General features: G+C 49.2%; 1 long non-coding RNA gene across 1 annotated transcript; it reads right to left on the bottom strand.

Moving 5' to 3' along the window:
* Window positions 1-514: 514 nt before the first annotated feature.
* On the bottom strand, window positions 515-13,807 carry LOC129148545 (uncharacterized). The gene is made up of 2 exons (XR_008555506.1): window positions 13,737-13,807; window positions 515-747 (listed from the first exon to the last, which is right to left on the bottom strand). It is a non-coding gene; the product is annotated as an uncharacterized LOC129148545 (long non-coding RNA).
* Between the last annotated feature and the right edge of the window lie 7,296 nt (window positions 13,808-21,103).

The raw sequence follows: 21,103 nt of genomic DNA, 5'->3' as shown, positions 1-21,103 counted from the left end.
TAACAGGATTGGAACATTTTTAACTTAACAAGGATTCACTTTTAAGTCAGATCAACTGGAGGCTAAAAAATTCTGCCAAATACCAGGTATTGATAAGCCCCCAAAAGAATGAGGAATTTTGTAGACTATACATGTATTTCTTAACCAAAATCTCTGATTCTCCTTCAACACTTCCATTGCTGCAGTCATGTTAAAATGATATCCATTAAGCACGCCACAGCCTGCCAAGGGTAAGTACATTTTTATCTTTTGGAAATCACATCATTTTTTATGTGGAGAACGTGCAGAAAAGCATGCCTTCTTCTTTCTCGGGTTAAACACAGTGAGCCCTCGTCAGTCCAGCTGATTTACATAATGTATCTTGCCTTGAGCATGGCAGTTACACATTTGCAATCTCAGTCATCTGAGATGCACATACATCAATCGCGTTTTACACGCTGTCGGAGAGAATGACGAAAAGATCTAATTTTGTCTTTTTATTTAACCAGTGTTTAATTGAAATTAAAATGTAACATGGGTTTTCCACTTCTTTATTCATGCAATCAAAAGAGAATTGTTTTCGCCGGCCGGTGTTGCTCAGTGGTTGAGCATCGACCTATGAACCAGGAGGCCGCGGTTTGATTTCTGGTCAGGACACATGCCTGGGTTGTGGGCTGGATCCCCAGTGCTGGGCGTGCAGAAGGCAGCTGATCAATGATTCTGTCTTATCATTGATGTTTTTATCTCTCTCTCCCTCTCCTTTCCTCTCTGAAATCAATAAATTTTTTTTAAGAGAATTGTTTTCCAAAATATTTTCAGGAAATATGCCCATTTAAAGATTTACTTACAAATCCAGGGATAGTTGGTGGTAGAAACAAAACATTGAATCATTATCAAATACATCTGCTCAGCTAATACGAAGTAACTACAAAGGCACTTCCAAGAGTAGATTTTCTGTAATCATTGGTCTGGCCAACAATTTCTTAGACAATTTCATTCCTTAAGCACATTGGATGTTTATATGTATACTCTACAGTTCATTTTCTGTTTTCTTTCCATTCTTTTAATAGTTAATGTACATCTTTGCCTTGATTGTAGTCTGTTCAACATACAGAATTTACTCTGATCCTAATATGTAGGAATGTCTTGTAGGTCTATGAACTACTATCCCACTTAACTAACATACACATCATCTTAGAATGCTCTAAGTACTATAAGAAAAACAACAAAGGGAAGGTACAAGAAATCTTATAGGATAGAACTGAGACATCAGCATTACAAGTTCTCCTTAAAATTCTCCAAAGCCTCCTTTCATCATTTCTGGTTATGTTTTCAATCCTTAGCAGGTACAAAACCAGCCATCATCTGGCCTCCTGAGGGGAGTGGCCTGTGGGATAGGGCTAAAACTGGCTCTCCAACATCCCCCAAGGGGTCCTGGATTGCGAGAGGGCACAGGCCAGGCCAGGGGACCCCACCAGTGCACAATCGGGGCCAGGGAAGGACCGCGGGAGGGCTCCAGGGCATGTCCGGCCCATCTCGCTCAGTCCCGATCAGCCGGACCCCAGCAGCAAGTTAACCTACCAGTCAGAGCATCTGGCCCCTGGTGGTCAGTGCACATCATAGCGACTGGTCAACCAGTCGACTATCTGCCCCCTGGTGGTAAGTGCACATCATAACAAGCAGTTGAGCGACCTTAGCATATCATTAGCATATTACACTTTGATTGCTTGAAGCAGTGGTCGGCAAACCGCGGCTCACGAGCCACAAAATACCACGTGCGGGCGTGCACATACAGTGCGATTAAAACTTTGTGGCCCATGCGCAGAAGTTGGTTTTCGGCTCTCAAAAGAAATTTTAATTGTTGTACTGTTGATATTTGGCTCTGTTGACTAATGAGTTTGCCAACCACTGGCTTGAACAGTCATCTGGTCACTGGATGACTGGACACTTAGCATATTAGGCTTTTATTATATAGGATACATCCTGTACATTATACTTACTGTATATGTCTTATATAGGTAAAATATATTATAGGTAGAATATTCACTAATACTCTCACTGAATAAGCAAATAGCTAGAAGCAGATGACATATCATAACTGTTATAGACTGACTAGAGGCCCGGTGCAAGAAATTCGTGCACGGGTAGGGTCCCTAGGCTTGGCTGGTGATCAGGGCCAATTGGGGCCTTCCAGCTGCTGGTCGGGGCCTTCCTTCATTTCACACCACCCCCTGGTGGTCAGCGCATGTCATAGTGAGCAATTGAACTCCCGATCTCCTGGTCGAACTCCCAAGGGGACACTTTGCATATTAGCCTTTTATATATATAGATGCTATAGGGAATGGAAGGTAAAAACAAACACCAGGTAAGTCAGGATCAGTGATGTAAGTGTGCAATGAAGCTAAATGGAAGAGCAAATCAACACATCCTAGATCAACTGAACTCAGGAAAGTATACTTACAAGGAGCAAGGTTGACTTACGCTAAAAATGTTCTCTTAAAAATAATTTTTCAAAACAAAGAAATTTAGGAAGTCAAAGTTACTGGGTGTTTACCACAGAGAATTCTAAAACACAGTAAAACAAAAACAGATTCTGATGGCTAAGGAAATACTGTAGATCACTCTATAACCACATTAAGGAAAAAAACTAAATGCACTGAAATTGTCCAAAAAATATTCTGAAGATAGTTAACTGGGCCAAAATGCACAGCTAAGTGAATCAGCCTGCTGAGTTTGCATATTTTTAGTAGCATTAATACAGGCCAAACAAAAACAAGAACAGACAAACATGGTTTTTATAAAGTACTATTGACATTTCGAGGTTTGAGGAAGATAAAGATAAAATTGCATACACTGAACTTCAGTCCTGTTTCAGGTCTTATCAAATCTGACAAAGATTTGTTTGCCAAGAATATATGATCAATAGAAGGATGGAGAGTCAAAGACAGGCACACACGTTCCTCCGGAAGTGTATTTAAGGAGTGCATGTTCAAGCACAAGCATGTTCCTCTTCCTTTCAAGTCTGAGATTGCTAACACTGTGCAGAGGCAGAGGTTCAGACCGGGTTTGTCATGCCCAGTGGAACGGGAACAGTAAACACTCAGTTGTGCCAAGGATCCTCATGCAAATAAATTTCATCGTTTTACTGTCAAGTCTATAAAATAGTAAACATGTTCTCCATAATACTGAGTTTTATTCAATACAGTTTAATAGGCTTGTATCAATTTTCTTTCTCCAGAAACATCTAAATGCTACCTAAACCAGCAACTGATCCTTAAGGTAAGAAAGTAGTGTCAACAGCTCCTGCATCCCTTCTTCCTTCTCAAGCGCTGACCCTTTCCCATATTCCCTCCCAGGGGGACTGGTGTCACCTCCACTGTATAGCTTTCCCCGACTTCGCCTCCCCAACCCCGCCACCAACTTTGTCCTCACAAGTGTGCCTCTGTTGCACTTCTCCTCATCACATCAATGCCATTTGAAGTATTGGTTATACTTCAGATTTTAAAAAAAGCCCGTCGGGTGTGGCTCAGTGATTGAGCATCGATCTGTGAGCCAGGAGCTCATGGTTAGATTCCAGGTCAGGGCACATACCCAAGTTGCAGGCTTGGTCTCAGTTGTGGGGGGAGGGTGGGGAAGGTAGATATAGGAGGCAGCCGACCAATGATTCTCTCTCCTCACTAATATTGCTATCTCTCTCCCTCTCCCTTCCTCTCTAAAATCAATAAAAGTATTTTTTTTAAAGGAGGGTGAGTGGAGAGCCCTGAAAAATATCAGGTTGGGTGGCAGGAGTGTTTAAGAAAAGGGGGGAAAAGTGAAGGAATTAAAGAGTATAGATTGGCAGTTTCAAAACAGTCGCATGTTATAAAGTACAGCATAGGGAGTACAGTCAATAATCTATAATGATAAAAGCATAATATGCTAATTAGACTGGACAGCTGAATGACCTTCCAGACGTCATTCTGGACATCCTTCCTGATGAAGCCGCGGTGGCGGGAACAAGGCAGAGGTGTTTAGGGGCAATCAGGCAGGCAGGCAGAGTGGTTGGGGGTGATCAGGCAGGCAGGCGAGTAGTTAGGAGCCAGCAGTCCCAGATTGTAAGAGGGATGTCTGACTTCTGGTCATCTCCTGAGGAATCCCAGATTGGGAAAGGGTACAGGCCGGGCTAAGGGACCCCTCCTCCTCCATGCACAAATTTCATGCACCGGGCCTCTAGTATTGTAATAACTATGTATGATGTCAGATGGGTACTAAACTACCCTAGTTTTCTAAATTAAGACTCAGGAAAGAATAAATCTCACCACATTAATCATCTGTGTGTCAGGTATCCTATGGGATGTCTTGCTTCCTTTTCCTAATACAGTCTTTACAATAATTCCCAGGGTAGGTGTTATTAACACCATGATTCAGAAGAAAAAACTCACATGAGGAATTACTAAATACAATATTACACACACACACACACACACACATACACACACACACACCTATCCACAGTGTCACTTTCCAAGGTTTCAGCTATTCACAGTCAACTGTGGTCCAAAAATATTCAATGGAAAGCTCCAGGTATAAACAATTCATAAGTTTTAAATTGTGATGAAATCTCAGGCAGGCTCTCTCCATCCCGCTTCGGGTGTGAACCATCGCTTTGTCCAGCGCCTCCATGCTGTATGCTCCCCACCTGTGAGCCACTTAGTAGCCCTCGGTGGTCAGATAAACTGTCACATTATCACAGTGCCTATGTGCAAGCAACTCTTATTTCACTTCACAGTGAGTGGCCTCAACGCGCAAAAATGGTGATGCTGGCCATTGGGATATGCCAAAGAGAAGCCATGATGTACTTCTTTTAAGTGAAAACGTGAGTACAGTCCAATAAGATATTTTGAGAGAGAATGAGACCACATTCACATAACTCTCACTACAGCATATTGTTATAATTGTTCTGTTTTTCATTATCCGTTATTGTTGTTCCTCTCTTACTGTCCCTAAATTATAAATTAAACTTTACATAGGTATGTATGCATAGGAAAAATCCTAGTATACATAGGGTTTGGTACTATCCGCGGTCTCAGGCATCCACTGGGGGACTACCCTACATTGCTCATGCTTTACCTGAGATAAAGAAAGGCCAAAACTCAGGCCCCCTGACTCCTGTTCCAGTGATCTCTCCATGGATCCAAGCTAAGTCAGCACTTCCCTATGGCGGCTCCCACCTCACCTCACTTCTTTATTTATTTATTTTTTTAATATATATTTTATTGATTTTTTACAGAGAGGAAAGGAGAGGGACAGAGAGCTAGAAACATCGATGAGAGAGAAACATCGACCAGCTGCCTCTTGCACACCCCCTACCGGGGGATGTACCCGCAACCAATGTACATGCCCTTGACAGGAATCGAACCTGGGACCTTTCAGCCCGCAGACCGACGCTCTATCCACTGAGCCAAACCGGTTTCGGCTCACCTCACTTCTTATGTTCCCCATTCCCCGCATTTTATCAGCATTCTCCGGCCCAGGAAAGAACAGGGTTTCTATAGAAGTACGTTCACCCTGTATAAAATGTATTGGATGCTCTGATTCAGCGTTAGTTACAGGAAAAAAGCCACAGTGTAATAACATTATATGTAACTAGTGGCCCAGTGCATGAAATTTGTGCACGGAGGGGGGTGTCCCTCAGCCTGGCCTGCACCCTCTCCAATCTGGGACCCCTCGGGGGATGTCCGACTGCCGGTTTAGACACGATTCCTGTTGGACATCCCTCTCGCAATCTGGGACCATTGGCTCCTAACTGCTCACCTGCCTGCCTGCCTGATAGCCTCTAACCACTCTGCCTGCTTGCCTGCTCACCCCAAACTGTCCCCCCCCCGCCAGCCTGTTTGCCCCTAACTGCCCCTCCCCGCCAGTCTGATCACCCCCAACTGCCCTCCCCTCCTGGCCTAATCGCCCCTAACCGCCTCTTCCTCTGCCTGGCCACCATGGCTTTGTCCGGAAGGACATCCAGAAGGTATCACAGAAGGTCTCCTGATCTAATTAGCATATTACCCTTTTATTAGTATAGATGAGGTGAAACATTTTTCCATACTTCTCTTGATATTTTAGACATTATTCTCCAAGTTCAGAACACCAGCATTGTACCCTGTGTTCATTGGTTGGCAGTTTATTTGATCATGGTTAATGCCAATGGGTAGCATGTACCTATGACACAGTGTCTACCAATTTCGCTTTACAGTTAAAATACTGTCTAGGGAGAAACCAAGATGGCGGCATAGGTTAAACACCTAACCTGCAGCCGGGCACAACAATTTCAAAGATACAACTAGAGGTCAGAACGGACATCGTCCAGAACCACAGGAGAGCTGGCGGACTGAAATGCCCACAGCTGGGGGGAAGGAGAAGGCCACAGGGACAGTCGGGGAAGCCGTAAAAGCCTGAGGTATGGAGAAACGGGCGGAGACACGAGCACACGCGCCTGCGGGGAGGATGGAACCGGAGAGGAGGGGGCGGCTGATGACCTGGCCGGAGTTCACTGGCAGGAAGGAGATAAAGGCTCCGGAGTGCGCTGAGCTCCGGCTCCGATTGCACTGAACCCCATTCCGGGCGAAACCCTGGGACACTCACTCACTTTCGCAACTCCGCCGCCCCCGCAGGCCGCCCGGCCCGGGACGCTGGGGACGCCGCCGCAGCGGAGGCGCCCGGAGCCCGGCGGCCTCCCAGCACCCGTCCCCGCCGCGCAGCCCCCGCGCGCCTGGTCCCGCGGGACGCGCGCACCGCGCAACGGACGGAGGCCCGGGCGCCCTTTCCGTGCACCTCCCGGCGGCGCTAGACTTCAGTAGAGTTGACTGAATTCAAGGGATTAAAAAGTATAAATTGGGGGGACGCTGCGGCGGCGACGTCCGGAACACGGTGATGGCGGTGCCTGGAGCTCGGCGGCCGCCCAGCGCCCGTCCCAGCCGCGCAGCCCCCGCGCGCCTGGTCCCGCGGGACGCGCGCACCGCGCAACGGACGGAGGCCCGGGCGCCCTTTCCGTGCACCTCCCGGCGGCGCTAGACTTCAGTAGAGTTGACTGAATTCAAGGGATTAAAAAGTATAAATTGGGGGGACGCCGCGGCGGCGACGTCCGGAACACGGTGATGGCGGTGCCTGGAGCTCGGCGGCCGCCCAGAGCCCGTCCCAGCCGCGCAGCCCTCGCGCGCCTGGTTCCGCGGGACGCGTGCACTGCGCACCGGACGGAGGCCCGGGCGCCCTTTCCGTGCACCTCCCGGCGGCGCTAGACTTCAGTAGAGTTGACTGAAATGAAGGGATTAAGAAGTACAAATTAAGAAGTTTGAAAAAGATGGCGGCGGAGGTTAAAGGCTGTTCTGTTGCCTCGCACCCAGCGAAATCGGAGGGGATGAGGTGTGGAGGTGCGTGGGTCTGGCTGGTGGCGGGGGAAAGGGGCTTTTGTTCCAAACCTAAGGGAGATTAGCTCTCCATCACCCTGAAACCCATCTTCTGGCGAACTCCGGGAGACCCAGATGCCTGCGGGGAGAGGCGGGACTCTTGCAGAGGTGCGCCCAGCAATCAGTGTTTGCTGCGCTGGAGTGCGGAACGAGGGGACTTAGATACATGGAAGGCAGAAGGACCAGACTCACAGCCATCGAGGCTCGCCGCACCATGGCCTGTTGGCGCCCTGAGACCCCGCCCCGCCCTGGGACCCGCCCCGCATGTTTTGAAGACCTGCCCCGAAAGTCTTGCAGGCACACCTGCGCCCCAAGCAGCGGCTTATGCATGTGGGTGGCCTGCCCTCTGGCAGCGGACCAGATGATCTGCTGTTCTAGTCGGACTGCTCCAGAGCCACTCAGACAGGAGGAAGAAACTACAGTTTTTGCTGTAATCCTTGCTGAGTGCCTAAGGCAGTAGCTGATCTACACCCCATTGGAGACCCAGAAACGAGGGCATCTAGTGGTCTGTGGGTGATGACACCAGATTTCAACCACGTGCATAAGGGACACATTCAACGGGAATATTCAGTGAGCGCCAAAGCTTTGCTGCACCAAGACCCGGCCCATAAACGTGTCTCCTGCACAGCAACTCTTCCTTTATAGACAAAGAGAGCCCCCCCAGTGACACCAACAACAATCAAGACTTAACTATACAAAGGAGGACCAAGATGGAGGCATAGGGCGGAAGCCTGATTGTTGCCTACCACAACAACTTTGAGACTACGACAAGAGAGCAGAGCAGACACCATCCAAGACCACCATAGGGCTGGCTGAGTAGATGCTCTACAACTAGAATAAAAGAGGGGTATGAGGGATGATGCTGATGCCGGTGACCCAAAGACCACACTTTAAGAACTACAGCTCAGGCGACACAAAAGAACTATGGCTCAGGCGATACAACAGCGGCCTGGAACGTGCTCGGCGCAGTTCCCCCGGCGGTCTCCGGCTGAGGGGACGGCTCCACTGGCAGCCAAGCACGGACAGACGAGCCCCTATGAGACATGGGGTGGGAGACTCCGCGCTTGCTGACCTCTGAGTCCGTCAAGAATCTCAACGCCCCGGAAGCGGCCAGGTGCGCATACTCGGCGACCGGCCACCGATGCAGACCCAAGGGCCGACGCAGCGACGCCAGACTGGCCCACCGCCATGCACCGGGTGCACCGGAGCTTCGCCGAGCCGCCGCCCGACGAGTTCTGCAGCAGCCATACTGGAGCTCTGGAAGGATGGCCAGGGGAATTGCTGAGGGGGGATTGACCGGCAGGAATTGGGATCGGGAAGACGGGGCCCCGCTGAGACCCGGGTGCGGGCGGGGTTGCGCGCCTCTGGACTCGGGTGTGGTCACACGCCTCTGGGTATAAGTGAGGCCTCACGTCCCTGGGTCTAGGTGAGGCCACATGCCCCTGGGTCCAGGTGAGGCCGGACTCCGGGTCCGGGTGAGGCCAAGTGCCCCTGGACCCGGATGACGCTGGACCCCGTGCCCGGGCGAGGCCAAGCGCCCCTGGGTCTGGGAGAGCCCACACACCCCTGGGTCCAGGCGAGACCATGTGTCCCTGGATCCGGGTGAGGCTGCGTGCACCTAGGCCCGGGTGAGCCCAAGTGGCCCTGGGTCTGGGAGAGGCCACGCGTCCCTGGGTCCGGGTGAGACCATGTGTCCCTGGATCCGGGTGAGGCCTCATGCACCTAGGCCCGGGTGAGGCCACGTGCCCCTGGGTCTGGGAGAGGCCAAGCGTCCCTGGGTCCGGGCGAGACCATGCGTCCCTGGATCCGGATGAGGCCTCGTGCACCTAGGCCCGGGTGAGCCCAAGTGGCCCTGGGTCTGGGAGAGGCCAAGCGTCCCTGGGTCCGGGTGAGACCACGTGTCCCTGGATCCGGGTGATGCCTTGTGCACCTAGGCCCGGGTGAGTCCAAGTGGCCCTGGGTCTGGGAGAGGCCAAGCGTCCCTGGGTCCGGGTGAGACCATGCGTCCCTGGATCCGGATGAGGCCTCGTGCACCTAGGCCCGGGTGAGCCCAAGTGGCCCTGGGTCTGGGAGAGGCCAAGCGTCCCTGGGTCCGGGTGAGACCATGCGTCCCTGGATCCGGATGAGGCCTAGTGCACCTAGGCCCGGGTGAGCCCAAGTGGCCCTGGGTCGGGGAGAGGCCAAGCGTCCCTGGGTCCGGGTGAGACCATGTGTCCCTGGATCCGGGTGAGGCCTCGTGCACCTAGGCCCGGGTGAGCCCAAGTGGCCCTGGATCTGGGAGAGGCCAAGCGTCCCTGGGTCCGGGTGAGACCATGTGTCCCTGGATCCGGGTGAGGCCTTGTGCACCTAGGCCCGGGTGAGCCCAAGTGGCCCTGGGTCTGGGAGAGGCCAAGCATCCCTGGGTCCGGGTGAGACCATGTGTCCCTGGATCCGGGTGAGGCCTCGTGCACCTAGGCCCGGGTGAGCCCAAGTGGCCCTGGGTCTGGGAGAGGCCAAGCATCCCCGGGTCCGGGTGAGACCATGTGTCCCAGGATCCGGGTGAGGCCTCGTGCACCTAGGCCCGGGTGAGCCCAAGTGGCCCTGGGTCTGGGAGAGGCCAAGCGTCCCTGGGTCCGGGTGAGACCATGCGTCCCTGGATCCGGATGAGGCCTCGTGCACCTAGGCCCGGGTGAGCCCAAGAGGCCCTGGGTCTGGGAGAGGCCAAGCGTCCCTGGGTCCGGGTGAGACCATGTGTCCCTGGATCCGGGTGAGGCCTCGTGCACCTAGGCCCGGGTGAGCCCAAGTGGCCCTGGGTCTGGGAGAGGCCAAGCGTCCCTGGGTCCGGGTGAGACCATGTGTCCCTGGATCCGGGTGAGGCCTCGTGCACCTAGGCCCGGGTGAGCCCAAGTGGCCCTGGGTCTGGGAGAGGCCAAGCGTCCCTGGGTCCGGGTGAGACCATGTGTCCCTGGATCCGGGTGAGGCCTCATGCACCTAGGCCCGGGTGAGCCCAAGTGGCCCTGGGTAGGGGAGAGGCCAAGCGTCCCTGGGTCCGGGTGAGACCATGTGTCCCAGGATCTGGGTGAGGCCTCGTGCACCTAGGCCCGGGTGAGCCCAAGTGGCCCTGTGTCGGGGAGAGGCCAAGCGTCCCTGGGTCCGGGTGAGACCATGTGTCCCTGGATCCGGGTGAGGCCTCGTGCACCTAGGCCCGGGTGAGCCCAAGTGGCCCTGGGTCTGGGAGAGGCCAAGCGTCCCTGGGTCCGGGTGAGACCATGTGTCCCTGGATCCGGGTGAGGCCTTGTGCACCTAGGCCCGGGTGAGCCCAAGTGGCCCTGGGTCTGGGAGAGGCCAAGCGTCCCTGGGTCCGGGTGAGACCATGTGTCCCTGGATCCGGGTGAGGCCTCGTGCACCTAGGCCCGGGTGAGCCCAAGTGGCCCTGGGTCTGGGAGAGGCCAAGCATCCCTGGGTCCGGGTGAGACCATGTGTCCCTGGATCCGGGTGAGGCCTCGTGCACCTAGGCCCGGGTGAGCCCAAGTGGCCCTGGGTCTGGGAGAGGCCAAGCGTCCCTGGGTCCGGGTGAGACCATGTGTCCCTGGATCTGGGTGAGGCCTCGTGCACCTAGGCCCGGGTGAGCCCAAGTGGCCCTGGGTCTGGGAGTGGCCAAACGTTCCTGGGTCTGGGTGTGACCAGGTGTCCCTGGATCCGAGTGAGGCCTCGTGAACCTAGGCCCGGATGAGGCCACGTGCCCCTGGGTCTGGGAGAGGCCAAGCGTCCCTGGGTCCGGGTGAGACCATGCGTCCCTGGATCCGGATGAGGCCTCGTGCACCTAGGCCCAGGTGAGCCCAAGTGGCCCTGGGTCTGGGAGAGGCCAAGCGTCCCTGGGTCCGGGAGAGACCATGTGTCCCTGGATCCAGGTGAGGCCTTGTGCAACTAAGCCCGGGTGAGGCCACGTGCCCCTGGGTCTGGGAGAGGCCAAGTGTCCTTGGGTACGGGTGAAGCCAGATCCTGGGTCCGGGTGAGGCCGTGCACCCCTGGATCCATCCGGGTGAGGCTGGGTCCCAGGCCCGGGTGAGACCACGCGCCCCTTGGGTATGGGTGAGGCCACGTGCCCCTTAGTCCAGGTGACGCCGTGCCCCTGGGATCGGCCGAGACCAAACCAGAGGGAGTCAGACCTCCATTACCACCATATGTCCACCATCCAGAGCTGAGGGGTCAGTGCTGACATGTACACATAAGGAACTACTGGACATCGAAATTGGGTCTCAAAAGAACTGTTGGTCCAGGGGGAAGCTCGCTACAGATTGATTCATTTGCCTGTCAGCATAAATATTATTGCTCGTCTCACATTCAGTTCTTATTAGTATATATCTAGTGACATTTAATCTCGTTCATCTCGAGGAAATGATGAACAACATAGACTGAGGAACAAGAACAGAACCAGAAGCAAGGAGGCATCGATCGGACTATCGGGCCTCAGAGGGAGGATGCGGGAGGGTAGGGGGAGGGTGGGGGGGAGGGGGAGAGTTCAACCAAAGGACCTGTATGCATGCATATAAGCCTATCCAACGGTTAAGTTCAACAGGGGATTGGGGCATGCGTGGGGAGAGGGGTGGGATGGTAATGGGGGGATGAGGACAAATATGTGACACCTTAATCAATAAAGAAATTAAAAAAAAAAAAAAAAAAAAAAAAAGAAAAAAAAAAAAATAAAATACTGTCTAAAGTATTATTTGGGGCTTTAAGGGATGGGAGAAATAAAACCTACAAACATTAGTTGTGAGATCAAATTCATGGAAACTTCTGGAGCCTTGGGAAATTAACTAAATGAACTCAATCTTCCTAGACCAGTAGGAGGAAGCCAGGAATCATTACAAATGCTGGCTTTCTATAAGCTAGACGTAGTTGGGGGGTAAAACTCAGACCACATAGAAAACTCGTTTCCTTCCCATTCTGATTGCTTTCCACTCTCCAAATGCATAGCTTTTGCAATTAAACCTCGTTATGCTCATGAGGCATTTTCTAAGTGCCCCGAGACTTCAAATAAAATGTGCAGCTGGTTAAAAGTTTGCTTTCCTTGTCTCCTGATAGAAATTTATATTGGACCTGGGGCACCCTCTGGGTAAGACACAAGTGATTACGGTGGTAGCTCTAAACTTCTTGCTTAGCAATTTTACTAGATGTTATGTTCTTTTTACCATGATGTTCAGCATGTTCTAGGAGGTTTTGGCAAATAGGTATTCCCTTTCTGCTAGGCTTATGAAATGTAGGTAGGCTTTGAATGGACACAGTGGGAGAAAGTTGTCTAAAACTCAATTTCTTTCAGGCAAGCTTAATCCTCGCCCCTTCCCCAATGTCCAGCTGTCACCTCCTACAAAAACTGTTGGCCCTAAGATGTACTAAAATAACTCTTCAGGAATTAAAGCCAGTCATTTAACACAAATGATTTGCTTTAAATAAAAATCAGTGACAACGTGTACAAAGTTTCCAAATAAAAATGCTGAATGTAAACATGACTGAGATTGTCGGGTCCCCCTACCAGGGAAAGGAAGCATGTAAAGGCAGCAGGCGTTGATGTTTTCATAGCTTGGCACACTTCCTGGCTGGCTTCAAACCGCTCTGGCACTTCTAATTTTACATCCAGAGTCCCTGCCTTGTTCCCTTGCCACGGCTGCTATCGTTCGTACATTCTGGTCTTTTCTCCAGGCACCTCTGGCCCGAAGTCAACAGCATTGCGTAAGGATGAGGAAACAGAGAGTGCTCTTCTCACACCAAGCAGCTTAGCAAATTTGGGGTGTGTTTTTTTTTGTTTTTTTTTTTCATGTCCCACCTTGACCTTTCCCGTATCACTGTCATAATATTAGGCCAAGGCTTTAAAAATTAACAAACAAACAAAATTTAACATTTCTTTGGACTCACTCTCTTCTGTAAACTAAAATCTATACATCTATGTACCTTAAACACATTAAACTATACTGTTGATTTAAGTAATTATTAAACCTTCACTACTTCTCTTCCTCTTGTCCACGAAAAGAAAAGGCAAGATTTTGGAATGATTTTCCCAGGAAACTGCCTTCCTACCTCATTCACTATTGAGCCCAAAGACTTGGAAATAGGTCCTAAAGGGGTCCCCACAAAAGAAATAGAAAAGCAGTATGTGCCCCACTGACCGCCTAACTTAGTATTATTTGATCAACTGATTTAGATCGCATAAAGCCAAAATTAGTGCGCTGGAACGAAAACGGAGAGCTGGGCGTTGGGTTATCAATTTCGATCCAGCTGTACTCACTTTCTGCCATAACAAATTACCGTAAATTTAGTAGTATAAAGCAACACAAATTTACTAACTTGCATTTCTTCCATTGGAAGTCCAACAGGGTCTCATTCCTTTCCAGAGGTTCTAGGAATAAAGCCATTTCCTTGCCTTGTCTGGGTTCTAAAGGACACGCACTTTCTATGACTCATGGTCCTTCCCTCTCCCTCCAAAGCCAGCAACGTGGCACCTGTAACCATTCTTAGTCACGTCTCCCTTTCTCTGACTACAGCCAGGAAAGGTTCTCTGCTTCTAGGAACCTATGTGATTAAGCTGGGTCTGCTTGGATCATCCAAGAAAATGTCCCTTTCTCAAAGTCCTTTCTACCACATCTGCAAAGTCCTTTGCCATGTAAGGTAACGTGTTCTCCGGTCCTGGTATGAGGACATAGACATGCTTGGGAGGCCATTACTCTGCTCACCACACCAGCTGTCAGAGCTTCATTCCCTGTGGGCAGAGTCAGAGCCTCGTTGTTTCACTTTGCAGTAAATCTAACTTCCCATGGGAAGGCGCAAGTCTGTCTCTAAATTCCATCTGTTTCCATCTAGAAGAGCTCCTTGGTGTGGGCTTGTTTTTTGTTTTTGTTTTGAGCATTCAAAAGTAGTTGGTTGCGCCCTAGCAGGTTTGGCTCCGTGGATAGAGCATCAGCCTACAGACTGAAGGGTCTCAGGTTCGATTCCAGTCAAGGGCACTTGCCTGGGTTGCAGGCTCAGTCCCCAGTGAGGGGTGTGCGGAAGGCAGCCGATCAATGGTTCTCTCTCATCAATGATGTTTCTATGTCTCTCTCACTCTCCCTTCCTCTCTGAAATCAATTTTTAAAAAAATTTTTTTAAGTAGTTGGTTGCAACTACAATAGCATTTAATCTGTTGCACAATTTGTTTTCCACTTGAAAGATCATCTCAAGACTCCATAGGACCTGCCTGTATTTTCTGAGAAACTTCTGGCCCCTGCTAGATCTCAATCAAATGTTACCGTGTCCTCTCTCACATGCATCTGGAGGAGGAGTGCACGTAAGATACGAGATAGCACCACTGCCAGCAACTTTACTCATCTTGGGAGCAGGATGATGTAGCTGGTTTCATAAACTTTCCTTTTTTGCAGTGTTCAAGTCTCTCTAAAATTTGAAGGCTTCTCTCTCTTACCCATCTTTGAAAGCACAGAATTTCCTCAACATTTTAAGAACTGGATGACTTTCCCAGACTTTACACTTATTTTTTTTCCTCTTCATGGTCACAACCACCACAGAAAAAGAAAGCCTGTACTTTCAAAATAATAACCCCAGTTTACAAAGTTATTATTTGGAAGCTAAATACTGAATTTTAGGTACTCACTCTGAATCACACACACACACAAAAAGTAAAATTGACATGATTCTCTATATCATACTATAACTACTGTATTTTCTTTTTTTCTTTCTTTCTTTATTGATTAAGGTATTACATATGTGCCCTTATTCTCCCATGGCCCCCCTGCGCTTATGCCCTCACCCCCTGGTGTCTGTAGACTACTGTATTTTCTTGCTGTTATATGACCTCTGTTCTACCTTGGAGCTCTCTGACAATAGGAAACTGCTTTATGCTTTCAGATAAATATAAATGCCCTAGAGATGGAAAGAATATAACAGGACCTTTGAAGAAGTAAATAATCATGTGCACAAAGAATGTGGAAATGATATTTGGATTCTCCAAAGTCCAGCCATTGCCAAACTCCTTGGCTTCTGCGTCCCTTTACACTCTCAGTAATTAAGGAGCATCCCAAAGCGCTTTTGTTCATATGAATTACATCAATTGGCATTTAATAGAAATTTAACTTGAGACATTTTTAATGCTTATTTACTCATCTTTAAATAACAATAATGAACCCATCATATGTTAACATAAATAATATTTTTATGAAAAAGAACTATATTTTCCAAAAATAGTGAATGAGAAGAGTAACATAGTTTTATATTTTTGCAAATCTCGATTGTATGGCTTAACAGAAAGCATCAAGGTTCTTCTACCTGCTGCTGCATTCAATATATTCAATCTGCTGCTTTGGTTAAAAATATGCAAAGAAAATTCAGATACTTCATTAAGAGTGGGGGGGAGTATTTTAATAATCTTTCCAAGTTATTTATGGATATTCCTCTTTGGTACTACACCAAAACTCAAAAAGTGGTAGTCTTCGAAGGTTAGCGGCAATGAACATTTCAGACTCTGAACACTCATGAATGTAAACAAAAAAGTAAATAATATCTTGCCACTATTATGAAAAGAGTTTTGACTTCGCAGTGCCCATGACTTTATCTCAGGAACAACTGCAGTTCCCCACCCCTAAGACCCACTGCTGTGTCTGCTAGGTGAGCAAACGCAAGCTTTCATTGCGTGAAACTCCCTTAAGTCAAAATAAGTCAGGATAGACTCACTCACTTGTAAATAAAGTTTAGTCAGTTATCTCTTCCCAATAAAATGTTCTACCACCTAATATAAAACTTATGTGTGGTGTTAAACAGCTTTTGTTAAAGATCTTTTGAAAATCAAATTTTACTTTGATTTGGTTCTTCAAATCCCTGTCCTGCAAGTGGTTTTGTCTTCCTCTCAAAGGATGCCTTCTCCCACCCATTATGTTACCCATACTTATACCTTATCTTAGCATTTCCATCAGGGTGTTCCTGGATATGATCCCCATCTCTGATTACAATCTCCAGGGTATGGAGAAAAATAGCAAGTCATCTTTCATGTGGGTACAGGCTAGCCAGGTGCAACAAGGAGTTCAAACCATATTTCCAGAAGGATAGTTACAGCATCGGTTACAGCCAAAGAAAATGCGGTAGAAACCTGTACGGTGTGTTTTTTTTAAGACATTTGTCCCTTGGAAAACTGTAACAGCAAAAGTAATACTAGGCAATTAGCAAAACAAAAAAAGAAGATGCTAAAAGTAAATCGTAAAGTCTGCTGTTCCTCCTGCAAAGCTGACTCACACACCTGGAATACTGTGACTAATTCTGACAGCTGTATCGCAAAGAAAACATAGCTGAGCTGGAGGAGGTCCAGGGAAGCCAACCAAAATGCTGAAGAGAACGGAGGCTTCTCTCAGTCAGAAGAGACTGAAAAAGGACAGAGGGTTAGAGTGATTGAAGCCTTTGAAATTATGTAAGGCATAGACAGCATTTAGCGTCATTAACCAAATCTAAGAATTCTCAAACCATCTTTAACTTGTGGACCTTGTGAGTGGCACAATTTTAAATATAAGTAGGTTCTGGAAGGATTTCTGGTGGAAGAGTCACATGGAGGGTGGGACTCTGGAATGCATCTCTCTAATGACTCAGGGTGGCTGTCATGAAGGACAACCAGGCCTGCTATTAATGAAGTGCCCCCCTTGCCCTGGCCGGTGTGGCTCAGTTGTTCAGAGCATCGTCCCATACGCCTAGGTTGTGGGTTCTGTTCCCCGTCAGGCTACATGCCAAGGTTTCAGGTTCTATCAATCCCCAGGCAGGGCAGATACAGAAGACAACCAATCAACGTTCTCTCTCACATTGATGTTTCTCCCTCTCTCACTCTCTCTCTTCATTTCCCTCTCTCTAAAATCAATAAGTGTAACTTCAGGTGAGGATTAAAAATATAAATAAATAAAATAAAGTACCCCTTGGTGTCGCCCCATCAAATATTTCCCTGTGCTCGTATTTGTACAGTGAAATGCAAAGATTATTTTCTAAGGATCCCTTGCTTTCCCATTCTTCTGACCTATGAAGAATTCTAGATTTGCATACTCTGTCTTCCTCTCTTCCGCCTTCCGAGAAGCTCCCACTTCTGACAGACTGGCTCATTTAGGGTTTTTCTGGGCAGAATCAGGTGGGTGGAGGGGAGAAGAGCATAGGAAATAGGAGGGCTGGTGCTAGGGGAGGAGTTTTCTCGGTGAGACTTTTGAAAACTAAGGGCCCAGATACACCTGCAGAACATGGCCGGTGGACGGGAGAGAAGGGGGGAAGGGATGTTAAAAGCATGGCTTTTGAGAGATGTAAAGTATTTAAATTACTTTGAAGCAAATGTTGGTTTCGGCGCTGTATTCTTTTGGCCACAGTGTACCCCAGGCTTAACCACACCAGTCAAAACTTTACCAACATTCCCCAGGTGGGTTCCCCCGGGAACGCTCTTTGGGATTCCTCGCTAAAACATCTAGGATTCTTAGTTGATATTCCTGCTCTACCACATGACACTCTGCAGTACCAAGTGGTTAAGTTAAACCCCTTGGAGGACCTCCGACGTTAGGTAATTGGAGCATAAGAAAGAATCTGTCATCAGATGCCTTTCACTAAGTTAATTACAGATAAAACCAACGCGAAGTGGTTAGAAGCAGAGGTTAAAGTTTCACTCTCTTGGACTTTGTATAGTAACGAATTAAACTGCTGGAGTGGATGGAGGTCTGCTAAGAATATGATTTGGAAACAGAAAAACCGACCAACGTGTGGTTTAAAGGTAAAGTAACACAAGCCTACCAACACTATACCTCCCTTTGATTTTATAATGTTCTTTGTGATAGGAACTGTCAGATGAATAAGAGAATCTATATGCACCTTCTCAAGCAGAGATATTTTCTATACATGTGTGTGGCCAATGAATCACCAAAATACTCCATAACTCAGGCACTGTGACCGCAGTTCAACACCAATACATTTTCTTGAAGTAGCATACGCCACAGATCCAAAAATCGCTCTAAAAAGCAGCCAGTCCTAGGGAGGGGGGACAAGGAGTAGACGTGAAGGGAGACTCAGAGGACAGCGAGTGCTACAAACATGGAAAATGGAACGAAAAGAACCCGTTTGCTGTTTTCCCTGCTGGGAAAGAATCGGCTAAGCCTGCCTGGGTGCATGTGCTTCACGTAAAATGCATTTGCTGGTTTTTAAGACTTTGGGGAACATTCCTGACCTAAGAAGCCATCCAGATTCCAAGCCCCTTATTAAACGGGCTCTGCGTGGCATCGTTGGTGAGGAAATTCTCCTGACTTAACCATGTGGTTAATGCCTCCCATATTCCGTGATAAGGTTTTATGACCCTTCCCCCTGCTGGTGGCGCTTACTATATCCAGTCAGACCCCAGGGCCTTGTTATTTTTCACTTTCCTTACAGCCGCTATAAATTCTAGACCCTGGTTTTTAATATGTTCGCCGTTAAAATATATTAGCTAAAAACTCTAGGTACATTTAATAAAAATCCCAGGTCCCCGCCACACTCCCCTCTGGTAATACGCTCCTTTCCTTCTCAAATCCCACCTTCTCTTTATTGTCTCGGGGGAGGAGGGAGACGCTTCCATTACTGTCTATGACTTCGAATAAAAAATGCTCTCTGTGTGAATGATCCCTGCAGATACCATCGGTGTGTTCAGCTCTCATTTTTCTCTGTTCACCCAGAGCTCTCAGCTGCAAATATCCGCCACTCTCTGTATGAGGGGCCTTCTGGCTGCTGAGTGTATTGGCCCCATGCATCAGCCCTCAACCTTTGACTGACTGACTGAGGATAGGGACTATCTCTCCAGCATCCTTGCCTTCAGGTGCAACCCTGAGGCATGTTCCACACTGCCTCTCAGGGGTCCCAGAGGGAAGGAGCCCGGGCACCTGCAGAGTTACCTGCTCAGCGATGCACCTGACCCGGCTCCTTCCCCTTTCCTGTCTCAGTGCCCCGCTCCCTGGAAGGCACTGCCTGGGATTCCCTCCCAACAGAGATTAATTACTTGCACTCCAATCCTTATCTCAGGATCTCCTTCTGGGGGAACCCAACTTGAATCAGAGGGTAAACTGAACAAGATTCCCTGATGGGGGAAAAAGGGAATCAGCCCAGCCAGTGTGGCTCAGTGGTTGAGCATCGACCTATGGATCAGGAGGTTACAGTTCTATTCCCGGTCAGGGCACATGCCCAGGGTTGTGGGCTCAATTCCCAGTAGGGGGAGTACAGGAGGCAGCCGATCAATGATTCTCTCTCATCATTGATGTTTTTATCTCTCTCCCTCTCCCTTCCTCTCTCTGAAATCAATAAAAATATTTTTTTTAGAGAATCAAAACAGAACTTTAAAAACTATTCATCTAAAGGAGGGGACTGATAGGAACAACTTCACTTTAATTCGAGCCTGTCTGTGATATGAACTCACATCAGAACAAGGCAATTTACAAACATTTGACAAGGATCCACAGAAGCTTCAGTGAGTCAATCATGTTTCAAAAAGGTCTCAAAGGATGACTACAAGGTCATCTGGGGCAGACATGCTTAGAGGACATCCAAGGCCGAGGGTCAACAGACTCAAAACCAAGACAACACAGCGCCCTTGGGGTGAGGGGAGTGTGAAGAAGGTGAAGCAGGAAATCGGCTCAGGGCCCTGAATGTGATGCTGAATCCTAAGAGCATACATTTCATTTTATGGGGAGAAAAAATAAATGTTTGATCAGCGGGTGAATACATTACAGTTGTTTAGAAACATGTGAGCAGCGCATATAAGACAGATAAGAACAGTATAAAATTTTCAAATCTTATACATCTATATCTACACTCATAAAAGAGAAATATGCAAATTGGCTACCTCTGTGACGCCCACCAGCCAATCAGGAGTGAGTATGCAAATTAACCCAACAAAGCTGGCAGGTTAATTTGCATATGCAGGCGTGGAGCGGCCTGGCGGGGCGGGATGCCTGCTATGAGGGGAGGGCGGGGGGCGGAGGGAGCTACAGGAGTGGCGCTCCAGCCAGAGCGAACACTGAAGGCTCCGGCAAAGACAGAAGGCAGCAGCCAGAGCAAAGGCCTGGGTCCTGGATGCCGGAGGAAAACCGTTGCCGGCAGCAAGGGGAAGGAAGGCCTGTTGCACAAATCTTCGTGCAACCGGCCTCTAGTATATATATATAAAATCCTAACATGCAAATAGACCAAATGGCAGAACAACTGAACAACTGGTCGCTATGACGTGCACTGACCACCAGGGGGCATGCACAGAACATGTTGGGCGTTGGCAGCAGGCGGCAGAGTGCAGAACATGGTGGGCATCGGCCGCGGCAGGATGGTGGAGCAGGTGAGCAGAGGCACCAGACCAAGGCAGGGTGTTGGGTTGCTGTCATCGGGGCAAGCTTCTCCTGGTTACTGAAAATTCTTTGCTCCCATGCACCCGTGGGGCACTCACACCTGCTGCCGGTGCCCAGTGCTGGCCCTGACTGCTCGGCGCCGTCAGTGGGTGCAAGCAGTGGCCGCCAGCTCCAATCACCCCTGAGGGCTTCTCCATCTCCCCCTGGACCTTAGGGGCAATTGGGGCAGCAGCTGCTGCTAGCATGCGATGATGGTGCCAGCCCCACTCATACCCGCTGCTGGCACTGGCCCCAATTGCTCTGTGCTTGTCAGTGAGTGCGAGCAGGGCTGGCGCCTCAGCACGTGGGAGCAGCTGCAGC

This window comes from Eptesicus fuscus, chromosome 3, assembly GCF_027574615.1.
Source record: "Eptesicus fuscus isolate TK198812 chromosome 3, DD_ASM_mEF_20220401, whole genome shotgun sequence".
NCBI classification, from domain to species: Eukaryota; Metazoa; Chordata; class Mammalia; order Chiroptera; family Vespertilionidae; genus Eptesicus; species Eptesicus fuscus.
The sequence above is the reverse complement of the archived record's forward strand: the minus strand, read 5'-3'. Positions and strand labels throughout refer to the sequence as shown.